At 37.7% G+C, this 20,582-nt stretch overlaps 1 protein-coding gene across 6 annotated transcripts in view; it reads left to right on the forward strand.

Moving 5' to 3' along the window:
* The first annotated feature begins 9,149 nt into the window (after positions 1-9,149).
* Positions 9,150-20,582, forward strand: part of LOC131685713 (probable cationic amino acid transporter) — a 150,940-nt gene continuing 139,507 nt past the window's right edge. The window contains exons 1-3 of one of the 6 annotated variants that reach the window (XM_058969616.1): positions 9,150-9,230; positions 9,418-9,504; positions 9,778-9,996. The gene's annotated coding sequence lies outside the window, so the exon portion shown is untranslated. Of the gene's footprint in view, positions 9,361-9,417; positions 9,997-20,582 lie in introns of all 6 variants that reach the window. The other 5 variants (XM_058969615.1, XM_058969611.1, XM_058969613.1 and 2 more) reach the window with 5 other exon arrangements.

Below are 20,582 nucleotides of genomic sequence, written 5' to 3' on the forward strand. Positions count from 1 at the left end.
GTTAAAAAAAATATCACCAAAAACGTTTCATATTTTGACGATAACCAAGAGGAACCGGTGGACATTTTCAAACTGGGTTTAAATATACAACTGAAGACTTTTTTTCCATTAAGTCCAATCTGCAAATAAGAGCCCTCTTTTTTCGATTTCTTTTTCGATTATTTCTGCAAAACCATAAAACTTTTTGAACATTAATCAGTATGTTTCGAAAGACCAAAGTTTTTACTAGCTTATTACGCAAACAGTTGAAGGGAAATCAGAAAGGTGATCGAATAATTCGCGAAAGAGAAAGTAAACAAAGAGAGCCTCTCTTTTCTAGATTGGACCTATTGAAAAAATTGCAATTTTTTTTATTGATTATGTGCGAAGACTTAAGGCAAAAGTTCCAATCGAACCCAAAACATCGGTTCCAAACAAGTAATGTAAACAAAAATGGCAGATTTAGAAAGTAACGCATGGGGAGTGTTAAGATTGAAATAATTGAAAAATTGATTTAATTATGTTTACATACGAACAGTGAAACTTTATACACAAATAACACATACACATACATACTATATAACTTTTATGATACGAATAAAAGACGAGTAATTAGAACACATTAAAAATTACAACGCCACTGATCGATTATCTAGTATTATTTTGTATGGTTGGTAGATGCGAAGTCTGAAAATTATAAACCTATCGACTAGTTTTCTCCTTTTATGACATTCTTCATAAATAAACCTGGTTCACCAGTACGTTTAAACCTGATTTAAGCGCTAAGCGAGGGTGAAGAAATCGGCCCTTAGGGTGGCTAAGGGTCGATATCTTCACCCTCGCTTAGCGCTTAAGCCAGGTTTAAACGTACTGGTGAACCTGGATTAAAAGTTAAGCGAGGGTGAAGAAATCGGATCCAAGACAAACGAAAGATCTGGAAATTGAAGAACGGATAGGAATTATAGAGCGAATCAGAACGGAAAATTTGAGTTTGGCAGGCCTATGTACTAATCCGTGTGCTATTGTGTTAGTGCGAGATTGAGCTTAAATCGGGTGGAAATGAGTTTAAGGGCCGATTTCGTCACCCTTGCTTAATTTTTAAACCAGGTTTACCAGTTCGTTTAAACCTGACTTAAGCCTTAAGCGAGGGTGAAGGAATCGGCCATAAATCAGGTGGATTGTGGATAATTACTGTGCGGGTCTTATTTCGTGAACATATATGTCCATAAACGTTGCAGCTATGTTGGTGTCCTAGACGTCAAACAAGTTAATGGGCATGATCGAAAGAGAATTCTTGTTTGGTATGCGGCGTTCCACTCAGGGTGGCCAGATAGAATTCCTTAATTCGGTAAAGTCACTAAAAGTTTATCAATAGGTCGGATTGTTGTTCCAAAAACGTAGTGTTGACATAGAATTGTGAAATACTGAAAACACAGATCTCAGACCAAATCCAACCCAAAAATGATCGTTGATGTAGGATGTGTCCAAAATCCATAAAAAATCGGTAGTTTTCGGTAGGAATAAGAAAATATCGGTAGTTTTCCCTTGGTCGTCTGTGAATCAGTAGGGAAGACCAAAATCGGTAGGACTACCGATAAATCGGTAGGTCTGGCCACCCTGGTTCCACTAGAGTCTATAGTAACAACAACCCGGGACAACTTGACAGATTGTGCCTGTTTCATATATGTACCACAGACAAACAGACATAACACTCTAAAATTCACCATCGCTCATGTTGAAAACAATAATTTAATGAATATGTTAGTGTGCAGGAACGCCACCATACTTTGAGTTGTGGCGTTAGTGTATACTCTTTGAAGTTCGCGCGTAGTAGTCGGGTAAATAACAGTAAAATGGGTCTCCGGTGCGAGTTTGTGTTGTCAAAATAGAACAAGTGTAACAATCAGAAAATCATTTTCCGGTTTCCACGTGCTTTTTCCATGTAATACCTATATAAATAGTTTTTCAAATCTTTAATAATACAATAGATTTGTTTTCAGTTGTGTAGTTTAGGTGCAACTTTGTTGCTCGGACGAACTGATGTAATGATCAATCTCGAAGAAATCTAATAGGAAAAAAATAGTCTATTGTTTGCCGATCACTTCCAGTCGATGGCTTCAAAAAATCCTTTACATCCTCGAAAAGGGTAAGCTGGAATCATTAGATTAAATTAACGATAATCAACTCATGCTGTTTTAGATTGCGAGCTGAGTTACTTTAGTTACTATATATGCAGTAAATTTCGCAATTTTGGATTTAGGGCAAAGCTTGGGGATGGCTTCAAAGGTGAAAGATGCTGCTGGCAACCTGTATGAGATGGAGAGCCTAGATGTGATTGCAGAACGCGCTGCAGATAAAGTATGCGAAACAAATATTTTCAATGACGTGGATCAATACACGACGGCAAGATTTTTTTTGTAAATGCAAAACCAGATGATCGAACTGCAACGGAGTTTATTTGGTTTTATTTATTATTTCTTTGTATAACTCTTAATTTAACCCTTTCATGCCCAACTTTTTTCTAGTGCATGCCGGGTTTCAAAATTATTTTTCCTTGAAAACAGTGGGGTCAAGAAACACGAAAAGCTTTTTTCATAAAGATAGGTGCTTCCCTCGCAGTGCTAGAGGCTGCTCATTTTTTTTCTTCCAATGCTCAATACAATTCTTCTAGAATATTTACAATAGTCCAATTGCATGGGAAATGTAGCCAAAGACAGTCTAAATTGATAAGTTTTATCAATTTTCAATAATTTTGCAACATAACGAAGATATATGAAAAATTCATTTTCCGTCGTCAACGTAAACTGTTCCTGGCAGCACTGCTCCATCGGAATCCAATCAGACTAATTGCAATAACTTCAGTGGTAGAGCTGGTCCTTGGAACTATTAATACTCAAATGAAAGGCAATAGTCACATTTATTGGCCTTACTTGTTTTTGTGAGCAAATTTTGCCTTAATCAAAAGTTATACCTGTTTAAAAACGTTGTTGTCCACAAACAACATGGGCATGAATGGGTTAATCATAAATAAAAAGCAATTAACAACCATATCGTAGCATAATTAAATTCTCAAACGTCTTTCCTGTCAGATGTAAGTATTTATTTTTGAGGACCCTACCCTACATCTACCCTAAAAAACGAAGATTAAGAACTAAAGAAAGACACATACGTTTTTTTTCAATCCCTGATTATTCTTTGTTTGACACTTGCATTCGGCTTATGATACTTTACAAACAGTAATAGTTAAAGCAAATTTTAAAGTGCAGATAAGTTATAATTGTTACAGTTTAATAAATGTTTTAAACTTGCGAACAGTAAAGCCATCTTCCTGATCATTGCAAACATCGCATATTGTGGGCGAAATTATGCTGCAACAAGATAATGAAAGTTTCAGCGATGGGAACAAGTATATCTGTTTACTTTCCACATAAATTAAATCATTCATTCAACGGTATATCATTTCCGCACCAATCGTAAAATATATTTTCGGAAGTGTAACTTTACGTATAAAAAGGTTCTCTTTGTGATGATTATGCCCAACATACAGATGCCTTTCAAACAAACAAACTTTTACTATGAAACTTTTACTTGGCAACGACGACCAGCGTCGCTATCTTCGACGAGGTGAGTAAAGAAGTTGAGCAGGAATGACGATAGGTAGCGCTAGTGGCAAGTAAAAAGGATTTTATAAATATGATCAATAGAAATTTTGTCTTATTGTTCAATGTGTTATGTCTGTTTGTCTGTGTATGTACCACTGATTTGATGGTAGCGCTAGTATCCCTTCTCCATACGAGTACCACGAACAACGAAACGAAATAGTTTCAAGAGAAAAGTGTGTTACGTTACGTGTGTTATGAACGCCGTCAATGCAGCTAGAACAACATTTAGAAAAAGCGTATTCCAAAATATGGATAAAGAAAACTGTTATTAGAGAATAAATTTATCTCTAACTGGAAACCGTCAGCAAAGTTGCATAAATCTTGTTATAAATTTAGCAACCGGCTCTCTTCCTTCCTAAGGTTGTTTTGGTTTTCTTGTTGTGTGAAGTGTGCAATCGATAAATCATTGATGCTTTTTTCTCGAGTAATTTAAATGAAATACATTTTGGTCAATGAAAGTAAATAACCAAGCTTGACAATTCGTGAACCTATGAGATCTTGTTTCAAATTAATTAAGAACGTCAAGAATTCTAGTATTTTGGTAGGGAATATAAACAAGATATGCAGGATTTTCTACAGATTTAGTAAAATTGGTTTTGGATAGAATTTGTGTGCTTTTACCAGAATTCTGAAAGCAAATCCGGTTTTAGTACGAATGCTGCCAGGAATGTAGGTATAATTTTGTTCGACTTCTGCCAGAGTTTTGTTCGACTTTACTTTTGAAATCATTCTGTCCGGAAGATATTGCGATGGTTTTGGTACGGAATTCTTCTCGCACTTTACTCATCTCCAGTCTGACAGAAACCTAACGAAACGGCTTCTACCCAGAGGGGGAACAACTTGACAGCTCCTATACAAATCGTTGAAACCACTTTTTTGGGTCTGTGGGTTTAAAATGGTGGATCAATCTTTATTCAAGACCAATTTCTAGAAAAAGTGCAAACTTGTTTATAATCAAAATTTGCTCGTTCAATTTTTTTTACCTTTCATAATTTATTTTTGAAGACTGTTAACAAAGTGAATAGCGCCCCCTGCCAACAGAGAGTCACTTACTTTTGAATAGACCTTTAGTTTTTACAGAAATCAAACGCTCGAGTTGAACGTCAGTTCTCCGGGATTACACTGATAAGGACGATTGCTGTTTAATTCGTGGGAAATACATCCTAGATATATGAGTCGAACCGAAAAAAGGAAAAAAGGTTAGTTTTATTTTATTGAGATTTTGCGAGATCTACAAAGCGACGAGCGAATATTTTCCAACCTCGTTTGGCATTCACTCAATTAAGTTTCACGCGGATAGACGCAATCATGTAGAGCGCGTACTCATTTTCTAAAAAACACGACACAATTGACATCTGTTATTAGCACGGCTCGGAATAAACTAAATATTGTCCACCAGCCAGCTGCAGCTCCTAACAATTGTCTTCTCAGTAAACCTGTTTTGATCTACAGTATCCCGAAAAGATGCTCCGTCTGTCGATGATAGAACCATCCGTGGACCGAACGACAGGAGTTTGACAGTTAATTAATGGTATGTTAGATTCACTCAAGGCTACCCATTAGAGTGGCTCGACATTTTTCAGCACCGCACTTGTTGAGTTCCTTTCGTGGTCCCAAATGCCTGTGCAAAATTTGGTAACGGTTGGTTGCTTCCCGAGCTTGTGCATGCATTGCGTTCTAAGTTTGTATGGGATTTTATATAGGGAAATCATTTTTTCGCATTTATGTTAATAAAGATCGATTTTTCACTCAATATGAAAAACCAGCTGTATAAAACGATAATTCAATCCTTGGTTAACAACTTTGTCGAAGACGGTAACTAGCATCGAATTTTAAAAACATAGTTATAACGATTTTAAAACTTATGGTTCAATCCAAATGCAGACATTTATTATTTCTTCCAACACTGTTAGGATACCACCGACACTGATACTTTAAACGTAAACAAAAGAGAATACAATCATCGCAGAGACTTGGCACCTTTGAATGAAATGTTGAAAATGAATTGCTGAATAACATAGACGTAGCCAGAAAATGAAAAGAAGAGGGGGGGGGGGGGTGCTTGGGTACTCCCCACTCTCCTTTTAGATAGTTAAACATAAGGAGTACATCTTAAACGTGGGTTTATAGCGCCCAATTAAAAATTAAACTTGCGTGTTTGAGTGCTACTATAAAAGGGCTCTGCTGTTATCTCATTTAAAATAGTACGAAGGTTTATAAGTTTCACATATTTGATAACTCTATTTCTTAGCCGTTCAGAGTCAGAATTTAAAAAAAAAATGTATTTCCATTGTGATGTCTTGGAATTGTTTCTATTGACGTTTTCGTTTGAGAATCTAAGAATGAAACCAGGATAGTTACTTCAAACAAACGTTTTTGATGAAATTGAGTTTGGTTCGCGCAAAACTGATATATACACTGATGGACATAAGTATTCGTCACACAGGCATTAATAGCATATAATGTATTAAAGAAATTATATGGATATAATATCTAATAATTTGAATTGGGTAGAGTAAGTGCAGTCATTTTTCTACTATGCAGCATGTTTTTTTTTATAGAAATAACCAATGTCTGCAAGATGTTGGCCACAAATAATTTTATCTTACCATTTTAGGGTGGACATAAGTATTCGTCATAAAATGAAATTGTTAAAACAAGCAAATCTAAAAAATCAGGGTACACTGCTAATTTATGTATTTGACATTTCCTGTTCATTGTTGCATATTGGCGATCAAATCGGGTTATTTTGTGAGAATTTGTGCGTGATTGACAAAAAATGGGTAGAAAAGGAAAAGAAACCACTGTAGAAGAGAGAAAAATTATAATAAATTGGTATAAGTTAAATAACTCTGCAACAGAAATAGCCAAAAGCGTTGGAAGACCCAGAACTACGGTCCAAGATATAATAAAAAGGTATAAAAGTAAAGAAATGTTTCACAATAAGGCGAGAAAAGGGCGTCCATGCAAATTGACAGATAAGGAAAAGCGAAAAGTCATAAAAATTATTAAGAAAGAGCCAAAAACCTCTTCATCAAAAGTCCGGGCGGAGTTATTAGAGTACACCGGAAAAGACGTTAACTGCAGAACAGTACGAAGAGTGTTAAATAAAGCCCAGTTTAATGCTCGTGTATGCCGTAAAAAGCCTTTAATAAGCAAAGTTAATAAGACCAAAAGGTTGACCTTTGCCAAAGAGTTCCTGAATCGCCCAACTAGCTTCTGGAACAAAGTGTTGTTCTCGGACGAAAGCAAATTTAACGTATATAGATCAGATGGACGTGTTCTGGTATGGAGGAAATCGGGAACAGAACTGCAACAGAAAAACATTCAAACTACTGTAAAGCATGGGGGTGCTTCCGTGATGGTTTGGGGTTGTATGGCTGCATCCGGTGTTGGGGAGCTGGTGTTTATCGATGGGATAATGAAAAAAGAACAATATCTGAAGATTTTAAAAGAAAACATGAAGAAAAGTGCTGAAAATTTGGGCATAGAAAAGGACTTCTACTTCCAACAGGACAACGACCCTAAGCACACCGCGGAAATGGTATGACTTTGGCTTCTATACAATACTCCACATCAACTTAAAACTCCTCCCCAATCACCGGATCTGAATCCAATAGAGCACCTGTGGGATGTGCTAGACCGGCGCGTTCGAGAACATCACATAACCTCACAAAAGCAGCTGAAGAAAGTGCTTCGTGGAGAATGGCTGAAGATCGAGCCCTCAGTATGCGAAAAACTGGTCCACTCAATGCCAAACCGCTTGAAAGCAGTCATTGCACAAAGTGGATTGAACACAAACTATTAATTTTGTAACTCATTGCTCCAATGTATACTTTTAAAAAAAGTTTTTAACATTGACGAATACTTTTGTCCAGCTAAATTTAGAGTTATTTTTGTTTTTCTCTTGTTTTTTTCTGTTTACAAGCTTACTTTTGAATTTTTAATAAAGTGAACTAAAAATATTGCTCTATTTTTTTATTTGAACACAACTTTTACATATAAATAAACCTCATCTTTGAGTTTTTTAACACGATATCAGCATCCGTACTTATGACGAATATTTATGTCCACCAGTGTACTTCAGGTTGGAACCCAAGACGATTTCCTGAACTGAGTTAGGTTTAGCCTCAAGCAAAAGCAACACATAAGTTTTTAGGTGTAAATCCTAAATGTTGTAAATGTTACTTCCTACAGCAACGATTGTAGTATGAATCATATTTGGGCCTATCAAAATATAAAGGAAGTTCAGTCGATCACATTTACAAGGACGTAATGATTCTTTGTCTTACACAAAAACAATCTGAAAAGGGTTCCCCCCCCCTCTTCTTTTCATTTTCTGACTACGTCTATTTTATTCATCAATTCATTCTGAACATTTCATTCGAAGGTATCAAGTCTCTGCGATGAATTTTTTTATTTAAGTTTTAAATGTCGATGTCGGTGGTGCACTGGCAGTGTTGGAATAAATAAAAAAATTTTACATTTGAATTGAACCATAAGTTTTAAAATCGTTATAATTATTTTTTGAAAACTCGTAGATAGTTACGGTCTTCGACAAAGTTGTTAACCAAGGTTTGAACTATAGTTTTATAAAGCTGGTTTTTCGTATTGAGTGCAATAGCGATCTTTATTAACATAAATGCAAAATAATTGATTTCCCCATATAAAATTCCATACAAACTTTGAATGAAATGTGCAAACCCGGGAGGTTAGCAGATTTCAAGATAGCATACGATTTAGTGAAACGATATAAGTTGAGGCAGATAATGCTAGAAAATGACTTTGCAACAAAACTGATTAAGCTGATTTTGATAACGCTGAATAGACAACCCACCCGGATGACTCTCCGCCTATTGCTTTATGTTGACCCATTTAACGTCATGCGAATTATTTTGTATTACGTGTGTGAATCGTACGCTGCCTTGAAATCCATAAACAGAAGATTTCGCAAGTTCCCGAAATTTATCCAGGATATTTCAGGCAAGGTAACGATTTGGTTCGTCGTACACTTTATAAGGGGGATCGTTATGCCTAATTATGAACTTATGAGGGGTGTTGTTAAATATCTCGAAGCCTGCACACACAGATTGCTCTCTATAAATCTGTGATGCTCTGTATGGGCATTAGACTATGAAGTACTTTGAATTGCGAACTACTAAAATGTTTCAGTATTGGAAGAAAATAGTTCTACCTACGTCTCCTGTTCCTGTCCGCCGTACCCTGGTAGCATAAATTTACGAATTCACCCTACATCTCACATTTCTCATTGAGCTTTTCCTTTGTAGTTGTAGTGGTCGGAACCATGAACAGGCTGTGCCACGAAAACAACCACCCACATCGTAACCCGACACATATTAGGTTTGTGGAAAGCTTCCTTTGCTCACCTGACCTCTGTGGGAGCATCCACCGGAGAGCGGAGACACGCGTTTCACACATCCTTCTCGAAGCGGAAACCGAATCTTTGTTCAAATTTTCCATCTCTTCACAATCAGCTTTCATTCGTTCGGAGGACTCACCCGCGGATAGTCGTACAACGGTGTTTCGTCCTGTCCACTGGCCGCATGGTAGCGATTTACTGTCCTTGTGGTGGGTGTTGTTGGGTGGAAAAGAGAGTGATGTCGATTCGTGAGCTTGAGAAGTGTGATGTGTGTACAAGCAGGAGAGGATCCATATCCGCGCTTTAGGTGCTGAGTGGGTGGGAAGCGGACAGTGGCTGGTGCTGGTGGCTCCATTTCTTAGAAGCACACCATTCACAAAATTTTTTCTTCTTCAGGTCCGTTCAGTGAGGAAAATGGCGCCGTTCGTGTAGTGTTCGAAAGAAGTGCTGCATTCGAGAGTGTGAAAAATCAACAATTTAGTGGTAAAGTGATGCATATTTTGAAATAATTGGTTGAAGTAGTGTTAGTTTGTTCTGTTTAGGCCATTTGTGGGTCAAAGCTGTTGCACAGGTTGCTAGGGTTTGGCCTGTAAGCTTTTCGATGCAAAAAAGAGAGCATCCATTAGTGATGGTGAAAAGTCGTTAAATTGATGCTGAATCAATCAGTGTTCATTGATATGATCAATGCATGTGTAGAAGTTATCAATTCTTGAATGAAAACTCGTGGAAACTTATGTTGGCTGTTTGAATTTTAAGGTTACACTATCAGGAAAAGGGCGAAATTTTGAAGGGGAATGATAAAGTGCAAGTGAGAAAAAAATCCAACAAGACACCTCTTCCTTGCTTTCTCTTGGTGAGACGAGAACTTCATGGTGAAAGCATTTTCGAACCCATCCTATACTATAGCACCTGCAAGGATACACGCACATCGACATATATTTGGACAGAAGCGCAACAGCACGTCTAGACCGAAAGGTAATGTCAAAGTTCTGCTACATCGAGTTTTTGTTCTATTGTGCTGCACTTTCATGGGTGTTCATGGGTGATATGTTGTTTGAATGATTTGCATTTTTTATTATTTCGGCTCACTAATTGATTCAAAATCAATAGATTTTTTACAGCAAGAATTTGGTTATAATGAATCGTTCAAGTATGTTACAGTAAAAGCTAAGGGACACTGGAAAATATCCTCTCGAAAAGAACAACGTCGTCACACTTGCTACAAATTGAAAAGGGTCGAATCCGATTACGTCATCGTTTTATGGCCATGTGTCCTCGTGGGTGCGTGAGTAAAGAAAAGGCTCTTGACATTTTCGCACCGTTTTCTCATCTAGTATAACAGGGTCGGAAATATGTGGTACATTCTTATCATGTTAGATCTGTAGCGAAAGACTCGTTTGATTCTAGTCATAAGGTTGGACTCACAGCGGGAATTATGATTAGGAAATTGGTCGTTAAAAATAATCTCTCGAATAATACAGTCGTATTTGTTTTAAATCCGTTGTTCCGTAATCAGAGAACGAATGGTAGAGTAGTCTTTGTGTATGTAGTCAACATATGCTTTAAAGAAATTACATTTATTTCAGCAAATATTTTTTTTTATTTTTTCATCTTTATCCCCAAAGAAATGTACGTTTTTACTAAGGATCTAATAACTTGTAACCTAGGATGAGAGCTAATACTATGTTCACATTACAGAGTTAAAACACGTTATAATAATTATCAACAAGAAAAATGTCATCAAGATAGCATTAAAACACGTTTTAACTCGTAGTGTGAACGTAGTATAACTATTCAAATTAACTATTATATCGAGTTTACCGATATGTGAGCTACAACATATGGTCGGTGTTAAGTCAGACCGGACTAAGTCGCTAAACATAAAAAAATGAGATAATGATGTCAGCTACATTCGACTTTTGCCAGATTTGGAATATGTAACAATAATCAAGAATTATGACAAAAATTAATATTCAATTATAATGTAAAGGATGCTACGATTCAAACTTTAAACTCGTTTTTCTCGAAATCAATATTTTGTCACTTAGTCCGGTCTGACTTAACACCGACCATATCATTTACATATGGCGAATCGATAGACTACTTTTTCTTAAAACCTCGGAAAACGAACGAGAAAACTCGAATTTGTATAAGACACAATGTGGAATTACCCCTTTTTGGACGCCAGCAAAAACTAGGATTACCTCCATGGTCAGTTTTGACTGCTAATAGCAAAAAATCTAAAAAAATTTAAATGGCAGTCCGCGTGGATTACTTAGGAACTATTAACAAAATGCAAAAATGTCGATTTTTGCAAAAAATGTAGGTTAGTCCCTTTTGACCAGCCTTTCAATATTCCGTTTCCATGAATACCACAAACTATTGTTCGAAACCCGAACTGAAAAATAAAGCCGAAACGTAAACGTCAAGGGGCCGCAAAATCAAGACTTCCCTAAGGGCACCAGAATACCACGCTAGGGCCCTGCTAAGTTGTTCATCTTATTGACTCATATGGTAGGGTGAAAATGCTTTAAAAGCACTATTTACCCCTTTCCGAACCGTTTCAGTGACAAATCGGAAAGCACATGTGTGAATATGCGCATATAAATTATATGGAAGAAAGTTGGTGGTCTGTGCATTATCGCAGCATTGAATCGAATTGGATAGGTGTGAATTTTTCTTAAATGAACAAAAAATCGTCTTTTATTACATATGTCGGTGGAACTCAACTCTGCAAATGTCAAAAAATAGATGCACATAACAAAATAAATTAACTAGTAAATGATATCAAAGATGTAACAGAACATTACAATTATTAAAAGTGTGGGAATAAAAAAATACGGTTGCAGATTTTCATTACTAGATGTCGTTGTAAATGAAGATGATTTGAACAGACCATAAAAAATTATTACCATTTTTGACCGATCTGACCATTAGTTTGTATTTGTATTTGTATTTAAACAATTTCAGTCCATCTGACACTGAGTCTTAATGAACTATAACTATGACTAAACTATACATAATTAACCTAAAGTGACAACAAACGGTTCCGAAACTGTGCAGAATTATTGACGAAGTCGAAGATGTCGGTAAAATTGTTGAAGCGACGGACCATTGCTAATATTGGGCTATTGGCAGCGTAGTTAGTGCTGCGCATTTCAGTCTGTAGCAGTGTTCGTGGACGAAGGACACGGGTTGGAGCGTACAGGTTAATTTGCGATAGGAGATCGGGAACATCATATTCAGCCAGAAGAAGCTTAGATACGAAGGTGGCTTGCGAGGCGTGCCTACGGTCTTTTAAGGTGTGTAGTCCTAATAATCGACAACGGTCTTCATATGGTGGCAAGTTCAGCGGATCATTCCAAGGCAATTGACGTAACGCATATCGTATGAATCTGCGCGGGACGGCTTCAATTCTTTGGCTCCAAGTTGCATGGTAGGGACACCATACGACGATCGCGAATTCCAGCTACAAAGCTTTGTAACATAAAGGATCCCAGAATTCATTGGATATTTTGAACATGAAACCTAGTAGACGATTAGCTTTGCCAATGATCGCTGAGAAGTGATAGGTGTACGTGCCTTTCATCTAGGATGACGCCCAAATCTTTTACATGGTCAACGCGTTGCAGCTGAGTTCCAGCGATGTTGTAGTTGAAAGTAAACATGTTCCTCGTTCGATGAAAGCTGATAACAAAGCATTTAGCAACACTAAGAACCATCATGTTTCTTTTACACCAACTGTAGAAGGTATCAGCGAGATACTGTAGCTCACGGCAATAGAAATATTTTCAAGTCGTCAGCAAAGAACAGTTTTCCTCCACGCATCAAGATGAAAACCACATCATTCACGAACAGTGTAAACAGTAACGGACCAAGCGTACTACCTTGAGGAACTCCAGAATGGTTGGAAAAGGATTCAGATACATTGTCACCAATTTGGACAACGACTTCACGGTGAATAAGGTATGATCGCAGCCAACGGCAGAATCGGGCAGTGCATCCAAGTTTAGCAAGCTTCGTTTACAGTATTTCATGGTTAACAGTGTCAAACGCAGCCCTAAGATCAGCGTAGATCGTGTCCACCTGCAGTTGTTTGGACATTTGTTCTGTGCAGAAGGACGTGAAAGAGACCAGGTTCGTCTCAACCGATCTACCGGAAAAACCGTGCTGACAAGTGCTAATGTAGTGCCGACAAGTTAAAACAGCGCCTCGTTGATGAGCGATTCGAAAACCTTCGACTCGACTGGCAATGAAGTAATACCACGGTAGTTTACGATATTGGATTTGTCACCTTTTTTGAACACCGGGAACATCACCGAACACTTCCATTCATTAGGAAATTTATGCAAACGACGATTTAGTTTTCCGAATTGCAGAGAGAACCGATTGTTCTGAAATTGTGAATACATCCATGTCCACAGCGTCAACAGGAACATCACGAACCGCATTTTCGAGCTCGATTACAGATGGCACATCAGTCCTGAAAACACCCGAGAAGTAACTGGCAAATAGTGAGCATTTTGCCGCATTCGTAGTCGCTATTTCATCATTGTAAACCATCTTAGATGGGAGGCCAGTTTCTTTTCTTTTCGTGTTAACGTAAGACCAAAAGCCTTTCGGATTTCTTCGTATGTTTTGTTGAATGCGGTTCACATATCGTTTGTACAGCAGTTTATTGTAACTACGATACTCATTACTGGCTATTGCAAAAAAGCGCTTAAGAAAAGGACATCGTCGATTAGTGTACGCACGAAGAGCTTTGGCACGAGTACGTTTTAGATTCAGAAGCATGGCGTTAGACCATGGAGGCTTCCTAGGAGGTTGGCATTTAGGCACGGATATTTCAACACAGTCAAGCAGTAGTCGGTTGTAAAGGTCAACTGCAGCATCCAGTGTCCAAACAGCTTCGATGCATGATGAACTATCCACACCAAATTCACAGGAGACAAGTGCGGAAGAAACAGCTATCAAAACTCCTCCGGCGCGACCGTGAATGCTGTTACTATCGCAACGATCCGCACGATAAACCGTGTAACCATCCCCGAAGAGCTGCACAGATGTAATACGATCATCAAGCCAAGTTTCTGTCAGAATGTAAATATCGTAGTCACCGTCAGCTGCAGCCAAGTACACGTCCTCGATTTTCGTCCTTAGTCCTCTGACGTTTTGGTAGTACAACCGCAAACCGTCAACGCTAAACAGGTGTCCCGGCATATTATCCGAACGTAATGTACTCGATGGTAAGCTAGAAACCAAAAGGTTTTCAGGAAGCGGATTGTCATAAATAGCAAAATACTCGCCTGAGAAGGGAGTTCGGAAGACCCCCTCACGACCTCCGAACGCAGGGCCGGGACGACTGAGCTGGCCGACTAGTTGGGCGGGGGTGGGCGTAGCGTAGTTGGTAAATCGATTGTCTTGTACGCAGCGCACCTGGGTTCGAGTTCCGACCCCGCACATAGGGTTAGAAATTTTTCGTAAGAGATTTTTCTAACCCGAAGAGGCAAATGATCTTAAGGTTAAAACCTATATAATCGAAATAAAAAAAACATTAGTTGGAAAGAACTTAACCCACTATAAACGATTGTGGAAGTACGAACTCAGGTGAGCCGCGTACAGTTTAATGCACTTTCCAACTACGCGGGTGCCCACACCAGATGCCGTAATTTGACCTTCATAGTTGTAAGACGTTGTTTGAGGAAGAAGTGTACCTCCGTCAAGAAGGAGGAATGGTGGAGTAGAGTGGGTTAAACGGCTATTATTTTAACGTTCTCCAGACTAGAAAATAAATCCTTGTGAATACTGTGTAGTCTTAAATGAAGCGAACTGTTGTTTAAGTTTTTTTGGAATACTTCATGTCGTTTTCAAATGTTACATTGGAATTTCTTAACACTGAGTCTATTCTATGTAGTGATCAAACTTCGATAACAGATAAGCAAACATTGTTATTTTAGAAGTTTATCATCAAAACACTGCACTTTTTATTCGACACGTAGCTGCTAAAATATGCAAACAATAATTTTGTTCGATATTCGTTTGTATATTCAATATATTGTTTTGGGGTACTTAGCTCTGAAATTAATGAATGCCCGTTTTCTAGGAATTTACACGCCACAAACAACAATGTCGATGATCCATTTGACTACACCACTGCAACTGTCCTGACATTACACTACGACAATCCTATGCCAATAAAATCGAACTTGTAAATGTATGTTTTGTTACGATTCTAATAAATATTGCTATGATACGAATGAATTTAGACTGCGGGACTTACAATAGTTACATTGTTTCGTTCGTTGTTCTCAACTTCTTGATGTTTCTGATATGATGCAACTGGAACAAGTTGATTTCCAGCTTTGGAAAAAGCCACATTTTTTCTTTCAAAAACAACACTCAAATGGCCGCAAAGTCTTTGAAATCAATAGATATTATATTAGGTCTGAGCCCAAAAGTTGCTTTTGGGATTCATTCATTTTCTATGTTTGCATTCTTTGACTAAGGAATAGAACTAAAGATTCTTTGAAATATTTTTTCTAAATGTACAAGTTATTGGAGAGTAAGATTCTTGTTATATAGTCCGACACCCGTTTTTTTTGCTTCGGGAAGTCGGCAAAGGCGAACACCGGTACCTATTCAACAAATTGGTATTTCGTAGACGGTACCGGTGGCAAGTATAGGGTTCAGTTGGTGGACTCATTCCTCTTGTGTCGGTGATAGACATTCAATGTGGAAAGATTCCGAGGAAAAATATTGTTGAATAATAACAATAGTTAACATTTTTACCATTCGAAAGTACAAATGTTTAATACCTTAGTTATTACGTAAAGTTTCTTAAAAAATGCTTTCATAACGAAACATCAAAATTACTCGAATCTATTAATATGAGCGACACAATTAATTTAAATGTCAGTCAGGTAAAATAATCGCAATAAAAAAACATCGAGTGCACGTCACCGTGACGCATAACTAGCCTTTTCGTTCATTATTTTTCCGTAGACTGAGATTTAAAATTTGGGAAGACGAAACAATAATGTTCTAGGGTGACCAATGCTAATCTTAAAATCAGTTACCTATTTCTGCTTGTATTTACCGAAACCGACATTCAGATTCAACGTCTCACTCATTCATTAACATTCCAACATGCAGAATCAAATGCTTGAATACAGAGGAAATATAAATTCCTTCACCAATCAAAGCATTCAATTGTGAACAGTGTGAAGGCAGAAGTTAGCATCTTCTACATTTTCGAGCACAAGCGAACTGTGTAATATATATCTAGTGCACTTTTGCTCAATAATCCCTCTCAGAGCAAGCATAGAAAGGAAGATTCAGTTTACTTCTGAAACTGAACATTCGTGAACCTGTATGCGCTGTGTCGGGAGAAAGAATGACGAAAGAAACGAACCAAACATTTCATTCAACGCGGCAGGCATGAATTGAATTTCGTTTCTCGTTCAAGTTCACACAGGGATGTCAATTTTTTAAAGCTCCGAGGGTGACATTCCGCATCTCGAGACGAAGGGTTTTTTGTTTAAAAGCTTGTATGAAAAAGTCGTTTCGACTTGGTTGCATAAGGTTGCTTTGACTGGAAACGTATCACAATATATAACAATACGTACTCATAAAAACATTTTGCGTGGCAAAAATATTAGGACCAATCGAAAAAAAATGTACACACGCTATTCTAATAGGTCACAAAATGCCTAAGGTTCTTCAAGTATCGTTAAAGGCACGCATATCTGCCTTGACTCCTTTAATCAAATTTATAGTAAAGGTTGGGTCGACTTGACTCCTTTAATCAAGTTTAGAATAAAGTTAAGGCATTTTCAAGCTTTTTGGAGTACTACGAAGGTTTTCCTTGATGACGGCTCCAAATTGTTGGTATGTGACGAACTGTATTACAAAAATAACACTATTGATTCTGTACCAGTCAAAGGCGGCATAGTGAAAGATGCAAAATCCGGCTGAGAAAGTGTCGATAATTTGAGAGATCTCAAGCAGTGCCGAAGTTGCTTTTGGAGGCTTCCATATAAGTTTGCCCGTTGATGGTCCCAGATTTTATAAAGAACTGAATATTTTCCACATACGCGGTTCGCTTGCCAAATAATGATTTTTTAGCGAATTTCGACAAATTCTTCATCCACTTTCTGTACAACTTTCTTGTGAAAGTTTTCCCATCGTATTCCGGTGCCGTAATTTATGTTTATATATCTATTATTATGTTTATATATTTATTCTTACCAAAAATTGGAAAATTCTAAAAAACATGGAAATTTTCCAAATGATTCGATCGAAACTCGTTCATATTTGACTGTCGCTTGTTTCTTGAACCGTAGATTCGATAGATCAGTTAATGCTAGGTGTTTGAAGGCAACAGATGGGGTATCTATGGGTATCTATTCAGGAGACTGTATTGTAAGACCAGTATACTGAGGAGACCATTTTTATGAGCTATGAACTGATTGGTGGATTGTTGGCAACAGTGCACATCATGAGATTTGAATTACCAGTCTTAGTACCGTGCCGACATTCCAATTATGTCCCAAATGACCTACCCATCGTTTCCACAAACGAGTGAAATAAAAACGGATTTATGATCTGTTGTTGAAGTTTTTTTGCTAAGTAAATTGGTAGCATCCTGTCATTTACTTCGTATTATTTATTCTTTAAATTTTTACTTTGTTTCGCACTCTAAACACATGCTTAAATGAGCTTTCTTGAAAAAGACTGAGTGGTTGATGAAATAAATGTCGAACAAGATTCGTCATCGAAGACTGCGACTTTCCGTTAGAAATCGTTGAGCTCAAGATTTCGAAAAAACTGCTGCAAAAATTTTCAGCTGTAACAGACAGCTCGCGAAGATAAGCTCAGAATTGTTATATCGTATCTGAAGCAAGCACCACGTCTACATGCCCGCCTGCAAAGTTGCGATATACGTTGTGGTCACCGATTCGATTTGGGCATGCACGGGATTGACTGTTTCAAGCATCCGGTTTTGCATAATTACGTCTTGTTCAATAAGGTTCGTCTGCTTGTTCGGCTATTTGTCATGTATTGCAATAATTATCAGCACCAAGACAAATCAGCTCTCTTGGGTCAGAAAGAATGCGAATCTGACGATCGCTTTGTGGGGACATCTGTTGCGAATCATTTTATCTTGGGAGACTGACACAAAGCTGAAGCAAACAATTTCTGGTCTTAAGAATTTGAGACAAATGATAAGTTTCCAGTACTTCCAGGAGCACTATAAGTTCTAACTTATTGAAGAACCGGTTGTGTACTGGTAACTTTGTGCAATTGAGGAGCTCCTCCGGTCACCGAGGAGACTTCAATTCTCACGGGCCTGCGAATAGGGCAGACACTCCTTTAGCCAACGTCTTTAAATTGGTAGGGTGATAATAGGAATGGGACGAAAATACCTTCAGTAAAGAAAACCAAATCTATTTTGCTTCTTACAATTAATTGATTAGAACTAAATTGATCTATCTAATTAAAATCAATTTCAGACCTAAAAGTTTGGTTAAGATTTGTAACCAACATATTAAATTCATCGCGTGTATGGTGGATCGAGTTATCGAAACCATCCGCTGAAAATGCCGCAAGTGTAAGTAATCCTACGATAAATTGTATAACCCAACTAAACTAAACATATTGTACAATGTGAAGCTGCCCTGCACAAATTGAAACTGGTGCTGCTAATAAGCCGGTATTTGGATTTCTTACGCTGTTCGCCCCGCCAATGGATAACAACCGTAACCGTTCCAGTCATGGAATTGCAAAGAGATTAATTCCGTTCAAATAATCCACCACATAAACAACGCTCAACTCGGTGATAGTTTTTTGGAACGGGGTAGGGGGATGCTTCCGTGGCATTTGGCTGTTTGATTCTGTGTGCTTTCACTGTTAGATGCTAATCCTTCAGCGATGTAAAAATTAATTACGCATGAAGTCAATTGAGCTCACATGATGTTACACGCCAACGAAAGTCGAAATTTGTTTGCCATTGGGAAGTAGAGAACATTTTTGTTGTCAGCTATTGGTTCATCACAGCAAATGTGTCATAAAGCTTTTTTCGGAGTTAGGATTTATGAAGTTTGCTTTGGCCTATTTTTTCCTATTTTACTAGACTTTGTTACTGTGTATGGACCATTGTTTATTCCATGCGAATGCTATAAAATTAATTGCTCGACAAATGACAGTTGTTTCGTTTCGTTGGGTATATTATTTGGAAGATGGGGTATCCGCGGTATATATTGTTCTTGTGTTTCATCTTTAGTGTATACGGTGTTAAGAACTTGGTTGTCAACTTTAGACAAGCCCAAAGTCCTTATTTATGAAGGTTCCAGCTTGCGTAAAAACGAAAACTGCTCTGTGCTCGTATGTGTCACAGTGTGCGTCATCATTACCACGATTTATAGGCGGTCTCTGTTCACTACCACTAACAATTTTGTCGCATGCTAGGATCTGGTTTAGAGGAACTTTGAGACAAGCCTAGAAATGCACTTTTTGGTGTGGATTTAGCACGGGCTGTGTAATTGGACCATATACCCAAAACAAATCCTCTGGAACGCAAATACATCTGTTTTTTTCAGTTCTCGAACTGTGCACGTATTTCCTCTTGATGGTTAAAAGCGTTTGTGTAGAATAGCACAATATCTTTAACTTGAGAAAGTTTGGTTAACGTTGCATTTTCAATGTGCTGATCAAGTAGACTGCACCATGCTAATGAATTAAATAGCCCGTCATAATCTAATTAACCTTCCGGAAGTCGCGCTAGTGCACTGAGCGCACGCTGCTCTGAAAATCTACCGAAATCGTCTTAGCGCACCAGTGGCTGCTCGTTCAGTGAGCCATTTGCGCGACTTCCGGAGTGTTAAAAACCCGTTTTAATCCACCTAGTGGAGTGATTGTGCCTTTCTCCTCCATTCAGGTCCGTTTGACTCGGAACGGGCTTAAAAGTAATGCATAAAGGTATTGATGCTGATGGCTTTAGATAAGCACTAAAAATTGAACAAAATTTTGGAACTAAGGCTATAGAAACTAAAAGTTCAAAGAAATGTTCCCAGTTACAATTATTTATTATTTATTTACTAGTTACGATTTATTCTGGTTACAACAATAGATAACCAAGAATTCAAAGCATTTAAAGGCTAACCGAATATGACACTCCCTGATGATGCTAGAAAGTTTAAGATATTCTAGACCAAAGTGTAGAAGTTTCCAAATCAGAAAGAGTTGCTCATCAAATCGTGTTCCATCGTGCTGAAGAAGGCTATCTCCATGGACAGAAATATATCAGCATCAAGTCCAAGTTTACCGCTCCAAAGAATGTCCGAGAGAAGATATTGTTGAAAATTGCTCTAAAATTGCTGATCTGGCTGGTGATTTGTAGGTGTAGAGAAATGGTTCAACTCTTACTTTCTTCATCTGGCATGTTGGCACTATTACCAATTCTGTGGCATCAAGAGAATTTAGCGCCAAATAGATTTTATTATATTTTTATTCAGATCCATCGACAGATCCTAAATTTTTCATGAAATTTTGATATCTTTGAAGTT

This window comes from Topomyia yanbarensis, chromosome 2, assembly GCF_030247195.1.
Source record: "Topomyia yanbarensis strain Yona2022 chromosome 2, ASM3024719v1, whole genome shotgun sequence".
Taxonomy (NCBI): domain Eukaryota; kingdom Metazoa; phylum Arthropoda; class Insecta; order Diptera; family Culicidae; genus Topomyia; species Topomyia yanbarensis.